Raw genomic sequence first — 10,898 nt, 5'->3', positions numbered from 1 at the left:
TAAATTGTTTAAAATCTTTCCGTCCTTGTGCAAATAGCTCCTTGTAATGCAGCCAAGGTCAGCAGTGAATTGCTGATTAAATACTGCTAATGCAAGTTAAAGCTGTCTGGAAGGGAAGGGAGTCTTATTTGTGCATCGCATTTTCATAAGGCTCCAAAAGATTGCAGGCACGAGAAATTTCCAGGCTGGTTTATTTCTTGTGTCACCTCTTTAAATGTATGCCTGGTGAGTCTTCCTGAGGTAAGTGACATAATTTCAGTGGCTGACAAGAAGAGCAGCCAGTCCCACTTTTTCTTGGGCTGACAGCACTGGGAAGCTGATGGTTGAGAGACGAATAAGGACTGGCAGCCCTTAAAGCACAAGGATTCTCCTTCAGTGCTTCCTGATGCTTTGGAGCATGGTGCTGTGCTTGTTGGAGAGGCTGAAGGAGCTCCAGCCCTAAAATAAGCAGGATATGGAGGGCTGACCATGGATAGATCTGTCTGGGTTTCTCAAACAGAAGAGGTGGCTAATTAAGAGATTACCTCTGCTCTTGTACCTTCAGTGTCCTATTTTAAATAAGTAACCAAGAATTGGTGTATTTGCAGCTGCTTTCTGAGAGATCAGCAGCAGAGCTCTAAGGTAATGTGTGTTCTGTGTCTGTAAACAGCCTGTGGATTCAAGCAAGGATTTATATGCAAAACGCTTAAAGGTTGTTAGCAGCGTGTGCATCAAACGACATCGTGTACCAGGCGCTGTGTTAAGCCTTGGTTTTTTCCTTTTAAAGGATAGCAGGGGTGATTCAGAAGAATTCAATTTGGTGTATTCCAATAACAAGCTACTTTTCTTGACACCTCTGGGTGTTCTTCCCCCCTCCCCCACTCCACCCCAAAAAACTTCAAACCCAAACCAACAAAAAAAGGAAACACAAACACCCCCCCAAAAAAACAAAACAAAACAAAACCCAAAAAAAACACCAAAAGAAACCACCAAACCCTGAAAAAATGGGACCAGAGCTGCATAGAGAATACTCATCTCTCTGGGCCAGGCTGGATGTGTTAGTGATTTCATGATAATTCTGATTGTCTACTGGCTTTTATCCCTGCCACAGGGTCCCCTTGATAATCTGGCATGGGGGAGGGGAAAAGGGGATGCAAGGAAACGAGCAGACAGGCTTGATGGACATAGTGCTGCAAAGATTACCAGCTATCAAATTAAAGAAGAAAAGTTACCAAAAATTACCAGAAATTTATGATGGATTCTTAGAGGAGAAAGGGAAAGAGTTGCATTGAGAAGTCTCACTGTACTGACTGAAAACAAATAGCTGTAGAAACAGGAAGAACAGCAGCAAAGGCCAACCAATAGCCCACTTCTCCCTGACAATTTCAGTCCACTCCTTTTAGTTTCAAGTAGGGGAGAAGAGAAACTTGGAGCTGAATTCACTGGCAAATCCATGCGTGTTCTGCTTCAGGGGAGGGCAACAGGGAGGGCAACCCTTGGCTCTCTCTTTCAGGGCTTAATCCTGTGCAAAATTAAAATGCTGAAATACAAAACTCCCCTGGAGGGAGGGAGTGTTTGGGTGCAGTTTGCCGGTCTGTCTCCTGTGCTCCAGCAGATGACAATCAGGGATCACTGGTTTTGAAGGCAAGTCAAAATGCAGTTGGATTTACTCGTGCTGGAAGCTGCTCTTGAGTTTCCCAGCTCCTCCTGCCGTGGCACAGGGAGCTGCTCCGCTGCCTGTGCGAGTGAAATGCCGGAGCAGCTACAGAGGAAATGAGTCATTCCTCTATTTCTGTTGCAAAAGACTTCTCTGTGCTGTGCAATGCATTTAGGAATATATTCCTACAGCTTCTTGGAAGTTCTCCTAGGACCACGTTTAGGCATAAAAGCATCAGCAAATGAACAGGCACATTACAGACTTTTTCTTCATTTAAATTGGCTGTGCAGGCTTGGCTTCTACAGGAGGGATTTTCAGGAACCCTGAATTTTTGTGCAGTTCTCACCTCTGGGTGTGTTTGCTGCCCAAGAAGTGACTGCATGGGGGTATGAGTGTGTCTTCTGAGCATCTCTTTTTGTCATGTCCTGTGTAAAGCCTGTTGAAGTGTGTTTCAAAAAGGAGAAACTTGCTAGTCATAGGGATTGTGAATCATGGGCACTTCTCCAAAAAATATTTCTGCACAGAGTGTGTATGTTTTCCCCAGGAGCCACTTGAGCTCAGCAGTCATTCAGGCCCTAACAAAAATAATGGCATCTCCTGAATAGTAAAAGAAAAGGGGGAGTGGGGAAGAGAACAGCAGCAGTAGACTCTGAGAAAGCACCAGGCCCATTTCTTGCCTCTTATTTCAGTGTGGTGTTTTGCAGAGCACAGTGAACAGACACTGAACTGCCTGTTGGCACAGGGTGGAAGGGGCAGTACTTGAGGAGCATCAGGCCTCTCTGTCTCCTCACTGCTGCACTGACAGATGGATGATTCAGTAAAGTGAACTGGCACTCCGTTGTAGCTTCTGCTGTGGGAACCCTGAAGATCTTGGTAAGAACTTGGCAAATTGTCCATTTTCAAATCTCTCAGGAGTCTGACTTGTTCAGGAATGAAGGAAGTCTTGGCCAAAGCTTTGTGTGTGCCTAAGGAAGAGTTTTGTCTGACAGTCTGTTTATCTCTTGGCTCTTTGAGCGCTGTCTGCCTTGAAATGCAGACTCTTCACGACGTGCTGCACCTGGCTGGGGGCACCGGTTCCAGCAGAGCAGCAGCAATGCAGCTTTACTGTGACATCAACCCCTTGCATTTTACAGCTGCTTCTTAAAGTGTTCCCACTTCCAGTTACATGACATGACTTTCAGAGATGGTGAGTGCATGAGGGAGGGACAGAGGGAGACTGGTAGCAAAACACACTGACTTCTGTGGTTTGCTCCTTGAAAATGCTACTAGTGCTCCAGGAAACCATATAAATCTTGTGTGCAGAGCTTGTGTGCACAGCAGCGTTTTAAATTTGCCTCTTGAAATCACTTTCATTACCCAAAGGGTGTATAGGGGCACATAACGAGCTTTTAACGCTCAATTCCTCAAGGAAGAATTGTTATGGCCTTCAAAAACGATCCCTGTGTTAAGTGGCAATTAAGAACTAATTATAATGAGATGCTGTTGGATGAGATTAGTATCTGACTTAGAGCACGTAGATAAGCTGGAGGGGAGATGGTGGGAGGAAGGGGTGAGCAGGGAAGGCAGCAGGTCCACTGCAAGGAGGGACAGGAGATCACCTTGGGGAGCATGGTCACTGCCTGGGTGGTCATCAGAAGAGTCACCCTCAATGGCACTGTTTCTGAGGGAGAACCGTGGGATTTGCATCAACCTCTTCAGCCAAAGCTGTCAGGGCTTGTAACTCTTGTGGAAGATGTGGTGGGAGCCCTGCTTCCTGCTCCTGAAATGCCAGCTGGTGAAAGTGCTGTTCATCTGTCTCTGGCAGCTGGAGGGACTGTGAAAAAGGGTCATTTCAGTGGTGAAATTTATCTCTTTGGCTGATAAAGACCTTCATAATGAGGGTTTCACTTCAAAGGGCTCCAGCAGCGCAGCAGTTTGAGTATCTGTTTGCCTGACTGCCACTAGAGTAGCTGTATGTGAAGTGCACAGGTATTTTATTTGTATAAAACTGCTCACTCTCAGAGGTCAGCAAACACAGCTACCCCAGAAACTTTCAAGTCACAGAGCAGAAGGTTAATTTTGAGTGAATAAGTTGCTTCTGTGATTGACACAGGACCCTGCACACACCAGACTGCTGTCCTGACTGCTCTGGCACATTTTTGCCCCTCTAGAGCACCTAGGGCTTGTTTTCAGCAGATCTCCCTGGTCCAGGCTCACAGAGGGAGCAGGCCCTTGCAGTGAGGGGAGCAGACGCACGCCTCCTTTCTCTGTCCTGCTCAGTATTTTCATAACCTTTCAATGGCATCCCTGTGGAATGGGGACAAGACAAAATGGCAGTCACGTGCTGGCCACAGCCACTCCGGCTCCCCAGTGGGGGAGGAAGCTGGGATGAGATCAGATTTACTTTTGTCCCTTTTCTGCTTGGAAACTTATTTGTGTTGCCAACGAGGTCCCCAGCCCAATGCTGTAAAAGGGATGCTGCAGGGAGGAGGAGAAGTAAGCTTCCTCCCTTGGGAGAGGGCAAGGCAGCCCTTGACTGATACCAGCTGCTTTGCTGGGGCCAGTGGGAAGAGTCTGTCACCCATCATGGCAGGTGACACAGTGGGATGAGGTGCAGGGAGGGGCTGGACCCACACCAGGACATGGCTCAGGAGCAGGGACATCTTCCCTGACAGAATTGCTCCATCAGCTGCAAGTTACTGGGCACATTCTGGGGGAGGAATGTAACACGCTGCTGCCTATGTAATGTAAGGAGCACCCCCAAGATCAAAAGTGTTCCCATCTGATCTGTAAGAGCAGGAGTTTCAGTCACACACCCAGGGGAACTCCCAGCAGCAAGGAAGAATGTTATCACCTGGGTTTTAGCAGACTTTTGCACAGGAGCCTGGTTCAGTCTGCAATGAAAGCAGGTTTGCCTTCCGAGCTCGGCTCTGAATGGCAGAGCACCGTGTGTGCTGCTGTGTGGGCAGTGGTTTTGGTTTCCATTAATGTCCAAATGAGAGATTCCTTGTGAGAAGGAAATTTTAATTTGGAAAGGACTCAGTTCCTTTAGATTGATTGCATTAACTGGATTTGCAGCCTCCCTCCTCAGCAGAGCTGTGTCCCACTGAAAACGCTGCAGGGTAAATGCATAGGATGGAGAGGAGGGAAAGAATTCAACAGAAACAGACAGGTGAACCGGGGTCCTTTCAAGGCAGAAATATTCAGGAATTCCATTCATTTCTCAGCTACAGCACTGCAGTGCTTTAGAATGCAGATTGCCCCTTTAGCCCACCAAGTTTAGCTCTGCTGCACAATACAGTATTTTGCACATCTGCTTAATGAGATGTGCAAAATGGGAAAACCAGATGTAATGGTCTCTGCTGCTGTGAGGAGATGACTGGAAACAGAACCTTTTGTCATAAAAACAGTCATGCCCTTTTGAACCTGTTGAATTCTGAAGCTGTCTTGGGCATATTTTTGCAAATCATGATTTGATATTTGCAGCTGAATGATCCTGAACGTGGTCTTGTAGCTGTTCCTTTGCAGCTCAGAAATGGGCTTTGCTGCTGTTGATATTGTTTTTTTCCAAAAAAAAAACCTTAAGCAATCTCTATTTTTCTGTTTTGTTAATATGTTTCATAATTTAAAAGCTTTTCTCTTATGAGCTATATTTAAATGGTTTTGGATAACTTTTCCTGTATTTCACAGCTGCATGGCCCAGGGCTCAGTTATAAAGCCTTGCTGATTCAGTTGAACAAACATGCTTGACCACATCTGTTTCTGTGTTAATTTACATCTTTAAGCCACGGCTGAAAAGGAAAAACCTGTAAATTCTAATTCCTACCCTGTCCACTTTCTAGGTTTGAGGTAGTTTTTAATGCTCCTATGAATATGAATTGTGACTTGCCAAATTAGTGTGAATTAAATGGGAAGAGTCACAGCACAGTTATTCAAACCACTTCCAGGGGATGAGACTGTTCTTCTAAAATAAGTCATCCACGAGTCTGTAGCACAACCAAAGCCCTCAGCATTTATTTTACAACTGTCCCTGAGTCTCAGAGAGATGATATTGAGACAGACTTTGCCTTATTCTATAAAATCCCCCACTCTGGCCTTTGTAGAAGATATTATCTTACTTTTTAAGGGGGGCATTGAAAGTCTCTTGAGTACCTTTACCTGTAAAGCTGTGTCACCTTGAAGCCTACCTTCTGTCCCCATTTGCTGAGCCCTTCACCAGGATCACACTCAATCCCCCAGGACTTGCAAAGCCACATCTGCAGCTGCCACCCAGCTCCTCTTGGTAGAAGTGACTCTCATTCCACTGAGTTTGTCTTCCTGAGAAACAGGGACACTGCTTGGCTTCACGCCTGGTTCCTTAGTTCTCAGTCATTAAACTGAAATAAATGTGAAGTAGAAATTTACTTCTAAAATAGAGCTCTCTTCCTTAGGAATTTGCTTCAGTGGGGATTGTGAGATATTCTCTCTGTAATGATTTGTATTACAAAAATAGCTCTGTCCTATGTCTGCAAACAGAAATGGGAGCCTGGAAAAGCAATCTAGCAGCTTAACTCCTCAGCCCTACAGCTTAAATAAACCAGTCATAAACAAAATGAATTACAAAAGCAACTGAAGAACTAAACTTCCCTATAAATACAGTGTTCTCTCCTCGGAAGTCTGAAAATACTCTGGGCTTTTTAGCCCGACCCAAAGCCTGCTGTATCCAAGCTTTTGTGGCCCCGAAGCAGGGAGCGAGCTCCGGAGCAGCGGCGTCCCAGCGGCGCTGTGCTGCTCCGGGCCGCGCCGAGCCACAGGTCACACAGGACCCGTTCCGCGGCAAAATGAGGTCCTCGAAAGAACACGACCTCAAATTCGTGTTTATACATCTGCCCTAGCAGTCCCCGTGCCCCTTCAACACGTTCCGCTGATGCCACTCGCTCGCACGAGGGACACCGCGCGAAGCCACCGAGCGCTCCGCGGCGCCACGCCGGGGCCGGTCAGGAGCTGGAACGGAGAGTGACCTCACCGGGCGGGGACAGCTCCCTCCGGGGACAGCTTTCCTTCCAGCAGGAACTCGGCTCGGTACAATAACACGCGGTGCTTGCTTCCTCGGAGCCCGCCATGCCCTTTGGCTGTGGTTTTTATCTCTGTTTACTGTTGGAAAGGCTTTAGCAGATTATGCTGTGTCATTCAGTTCCCTGCCAGAGTGTGTGTTAGAGAAAGTGTGTGAGTGCAAAAAAAAAGTAGCTGTAATTTTTTTGTGGCACAGGCAAGGTCATTACAAATTATATGAGGCAATGAGGATGTGAGGATCTTACATCAAATTTAACTGCTTTATCTGGAGACTTAAGAGAAAAATGTGCTTTTTACTGATATTACCAATTAGGGAGCTGCCAGGTGGCCATTTAATAACCCAGATGTGCTGCAGGATGCAGCATCAGCAGAGGCTGTTTGTGCACTGAAGCAGAGGAGAGCTTTCCAGGGCACAGCACCAGGCAGCTCCTCCTGGCTACGGGCGTGACTGGGGTCCAGGAGATGTGACAAGAGAGGGAGCCTGGGGTGGGAAATGCCAGTCCATAAAGGGATAAGTGCTTAGGAAAATTGCAGAGAAGGAGGTAAATGCAATGAAATCTACAGAGCAGTCGGCCAGTGGCAATGGTGTCCTGACTCCACATCATGCAGATGCACAGGGGTCCGTGCTGCTGGTGGGCTGATTTAGAGGCAGCTGAGACCAAAGGCTGGGTGAGTCATGGAAATGGGTTGTAGCACCTTCCCCTTTTGTCACTAGCTGGAATCTGTGTCTGTCACACTGATGTCAGCCCAGTTCCTGCTGGAAACTGCATCATCGCTGGCACAAGATCAGCTGCTGTGACTCTCTCATGCCTCAAGGGAGCAGAGCCTGAGACAGAGGCGCTGGAGCCCAGGCTTCTTGCTGACCCCTGAAGCACACCAGGAATGATGTAGGAGAAGGGGGTAACCTTCCACCACAAACTGAGCTCTCTGGGCATGATGCCCAGGGAGAATTTGGGAGCGAGGATTGAAGGGAAGAGCACGTGAGCCGGGGAGGAAGCCGGCAGGGTTGAGCTTGCTGCTTTGCCATCAGCAGGAGGCACAGAGCTCGGCTCAGCTCACTTCAGGCACTCCCTGCCCCTGCCACGGAGTCAGTCACAGAGCTAGAATGAATACAGGTCCCTATGGCAAAGCCAAAGCTACTCCTTGCTGCTGACAGACTGGGAGGGAGGGCCTCTCCTGGGTTGTAGGAAACAGTCCTGCTCTTGGTTGCCCAGAACTTCTTGAATAAAACGTCCTGGACTTGCCTCTTCAGAGTACAAACCCGAGGCAGAAAAAAGCCTCAAAATCACACAAGGAAAGGAACTGCATTTCCATGAAGCCTGTAAAGAGACAAACGTTGCTAGAGATGGTTCTGAAGAGTTAATGGCAGACACCTTCATTGGAGGGATGCTGCTGTGAGGAAATGAAGTCGTTTCTGTAACGACAAGAGAAGCTGGACCTTTATCAGCTGCCACCAGCAGTGGGGAAGCACCAGCTATAGTGGCTTGCCATTAATAAAAACATCTGGAGATAAGAAGCTTATTTTCTGGCAGAGTGGTAGCTGGCTATTCCAGCAGCTCAAGTGGTGGTAATAAGGATTTGGCAAAAGAACAGGAGAGGAAGACACCTTATCTTACCTTGCATAGCCTCTGTTCTTCTTGCTTCTCCCTTGCAGCAGAAAGCACTGTCAACTGCTTTAGTGGGATTCCAATGAAAATGCTCTGAAATAGCCATCAGACTGCCTTCCTTTGCTTTCTTTACTTTTTCAGAGTGATGCTCTTTTCTCTTAACTTTCAGGCACAAAGAGGCTGAAAGTCTTTGGGTAGGTTTGGGCATGGCATGGCATTTTGAATAGCAACATCCCTGGTCTGGTTTGTCTGAGAAGCTGCTGAACTGATTTGCTGTGCTGGAGGTAGATCTTGCTGCTTGCTGGGCTGGTTGGAACGATTCGAGTGCGTGCTTTGGATGTAGCTGATGTTATTCCCAGTGTGTATTAGTAAGAATAGAAATCTGCCATAAAATCATGTTCTGCAAAAGCAGTATTCATTTCCTAGTTTTCTGCTTAAAAATCCTGCATTTGCGAGCCTCGCCATCTGCATCACAGCCATTACATGTGGGAAGTATGGAATGTGTCTTATCACACAGAGCGTGCACAGCAAAGGACATCCAAAGGTTATGTTGTCATCACGTCAAATGGATCTGTTTATTCTGAGTGCTGGAGAAGCAGAGCTTAATCAGAGCATCAGCCATATGCAGATTTGAAATTAGATTTTACAATAACCACCTGTCTACTGGTTTGAATCCTTGTCATATTCCTTGGGTTAGAGCTGTGCTTGCTCAGTCAATGTGTGTGCTGGAAGAAAATCATCTAAGAGCCTTCATGCCATGATGTAGAAAGCACTTAAATGCATGTATATGTATGAGTGTGCAAGGGGAGCACATGTATCTCATGGCTTTGTGCTACAAGCTGCTACCAAAGCATGTGAAGGGGAAAAGAGGGCATTCCTTTCATGTAAAAATCAATAGTATTGGCGACTCCCCACAGAAACTTCTTTTGCTCTTCTTTTTTGGCTCACAATTTTTATATGTGTCAGCCAGAAAAGTCACTGTGAAGTGATGCAGCATTTGATCTTTCTCTTCTGTAAGTTTTTAAAGCAGCAAGTACAAACATGCACATAATGTTTGTGTAGTGCCTGCCACAGTTTTGTGACTCACAACATTCTGCCTTTAAGGAGTCAAAAAAAATCAGTCTGAAAGCTTAAGCCTCTCTCCTCATTATGTTGAACCATAAAAAAAAAAAAAAAAAAAAAAAAAAGAAAGAAAATCTGTGAATCTGCATTTGGTTATTGCAAGCTGCATCAAGGCGGTGGTGAAAAGAGCAACAATAGTCAAAGTAAAGGTTGACATTTTAAACACTGGCACTTGGAAAGAAGTGAAATTAAAAAGAACTGCAGAGCAAAAATTGACAAATAACTTGTACCACCACTTAATAATATGCTCAAAACTGCCTGAAACAAGTAAGCACTACAGACTTTTTCCTTGCTTATCTCCATTGTGATAATTATTCTTCTAAAGCAGTAGCTGCTCTCCCTGGGGAAAAAAGAGAGTTCATTTTTTTAAAATTCAGAGTATTGGCCCTTCCCACGGAAGTCAATGGCAGTTTTTCATTGAATTCAATGAGAACTTAAAAGGGCCATTAAATGAGATCAGTAATGCAAGAGCTTTCCAAAGACATCCTGGCCCAGATGCTCCCTCCTGACCACAGGGAGCAGCAGTCACCAGTGTTCTTCGGCTGGCCAATATCTGAAGCTGTAGTGTCCCCTTCTCCAGAGCAGCAGATGTTTTCACCGCTGACCACAGTAAACTGAAATGTGGTGACTCAGAGCTGTTTTGAGTCAGGGAGGTGCCTGACTGCCCAGCTGGGCTGAGGTGGAAGCTGTGCCTCTCTGCCTCCGTCCAGGGTTTAGTGTGAATCAGGAGGGTGCCAGAAGTGTAGCCTGAGCTTCCTCCAAAGCCGAGGGCAGAAGCCTTTGTTTACACCAGGATGCTGGGAAGCCTCCTTGTGTGGCACCAAGGTGGTGATCAAGAGAACGGCAGGAAAGCTCCACATTTCCTGTGCTTTCCCTTTCAAGAGTTTGACCTCAGGAATGTTTTGCTACTTGAGTTCTCCTGGTCCAACCACCCCCGTGGTGGGATTTGCCCATTGCTGGACCACGTTCCCTCCCACCCTGCCTCTGGCTGCACCAACACATCAGGCGGGGACAGGATGCTCACTGTGGTCTGTGGGTTACAAGCTCATTCCTCGCTCCAGCTCCTCGTCTCGGCTGGGGAAGGTGCGAGTTTGTATGTTCTGACTTTGTTCACTCAAGCTCAGAAAACAACCGCATCTGTCTTGAAACTCAGGTGTGCCTTCTCATCCAGCGAACTCTTCGCGGGAAAGCGCTGCCGTGAAACCGCTTTATCAGCCCCGGCGGCCACCGCTCGCACCTGCCCCGCCGTCCCTCGCCTCCACCGGCACCTCCCGCGCCGCGTCCCGGGGGCCCGGAGGGGTTCGCATCCCTGAATTTCCGCGCGGGGCCCTCTGGAGGTCAGTGTTCGCCCGCGCTGCGGCGGACCTGTTGCGGGCCCGCGGAGGCTCCGCGGGCAGGGCCGGGCCGGGCGGGAGCCGCCCGCCCGCTCGGAGCGCCGGCCCCGCGCCCGCCGCCCGCCCCATCCCTCGCCCGCGGGGCGGCGGGGCCGGGCGCTGCCGGTG

This window comes from Motacilla alba, chromosome 14 (genome assembly GCF_015832195.1).
Source record: "Motacilla alba alba isolate MOTALB_02 chromosome 14, Motacilla_alba_V1.0_pri, whole genome shotgun sequence".
Taxonomy (NCBI): domain Eukaryota; kingdom Metazoa; phylum Chordata; class Aves; order Passeriformes; family Motacillidae; genus Motacilla; species Motacilla alba.
Note: the sequence above shows the minus strand (reverse complement) of the source record.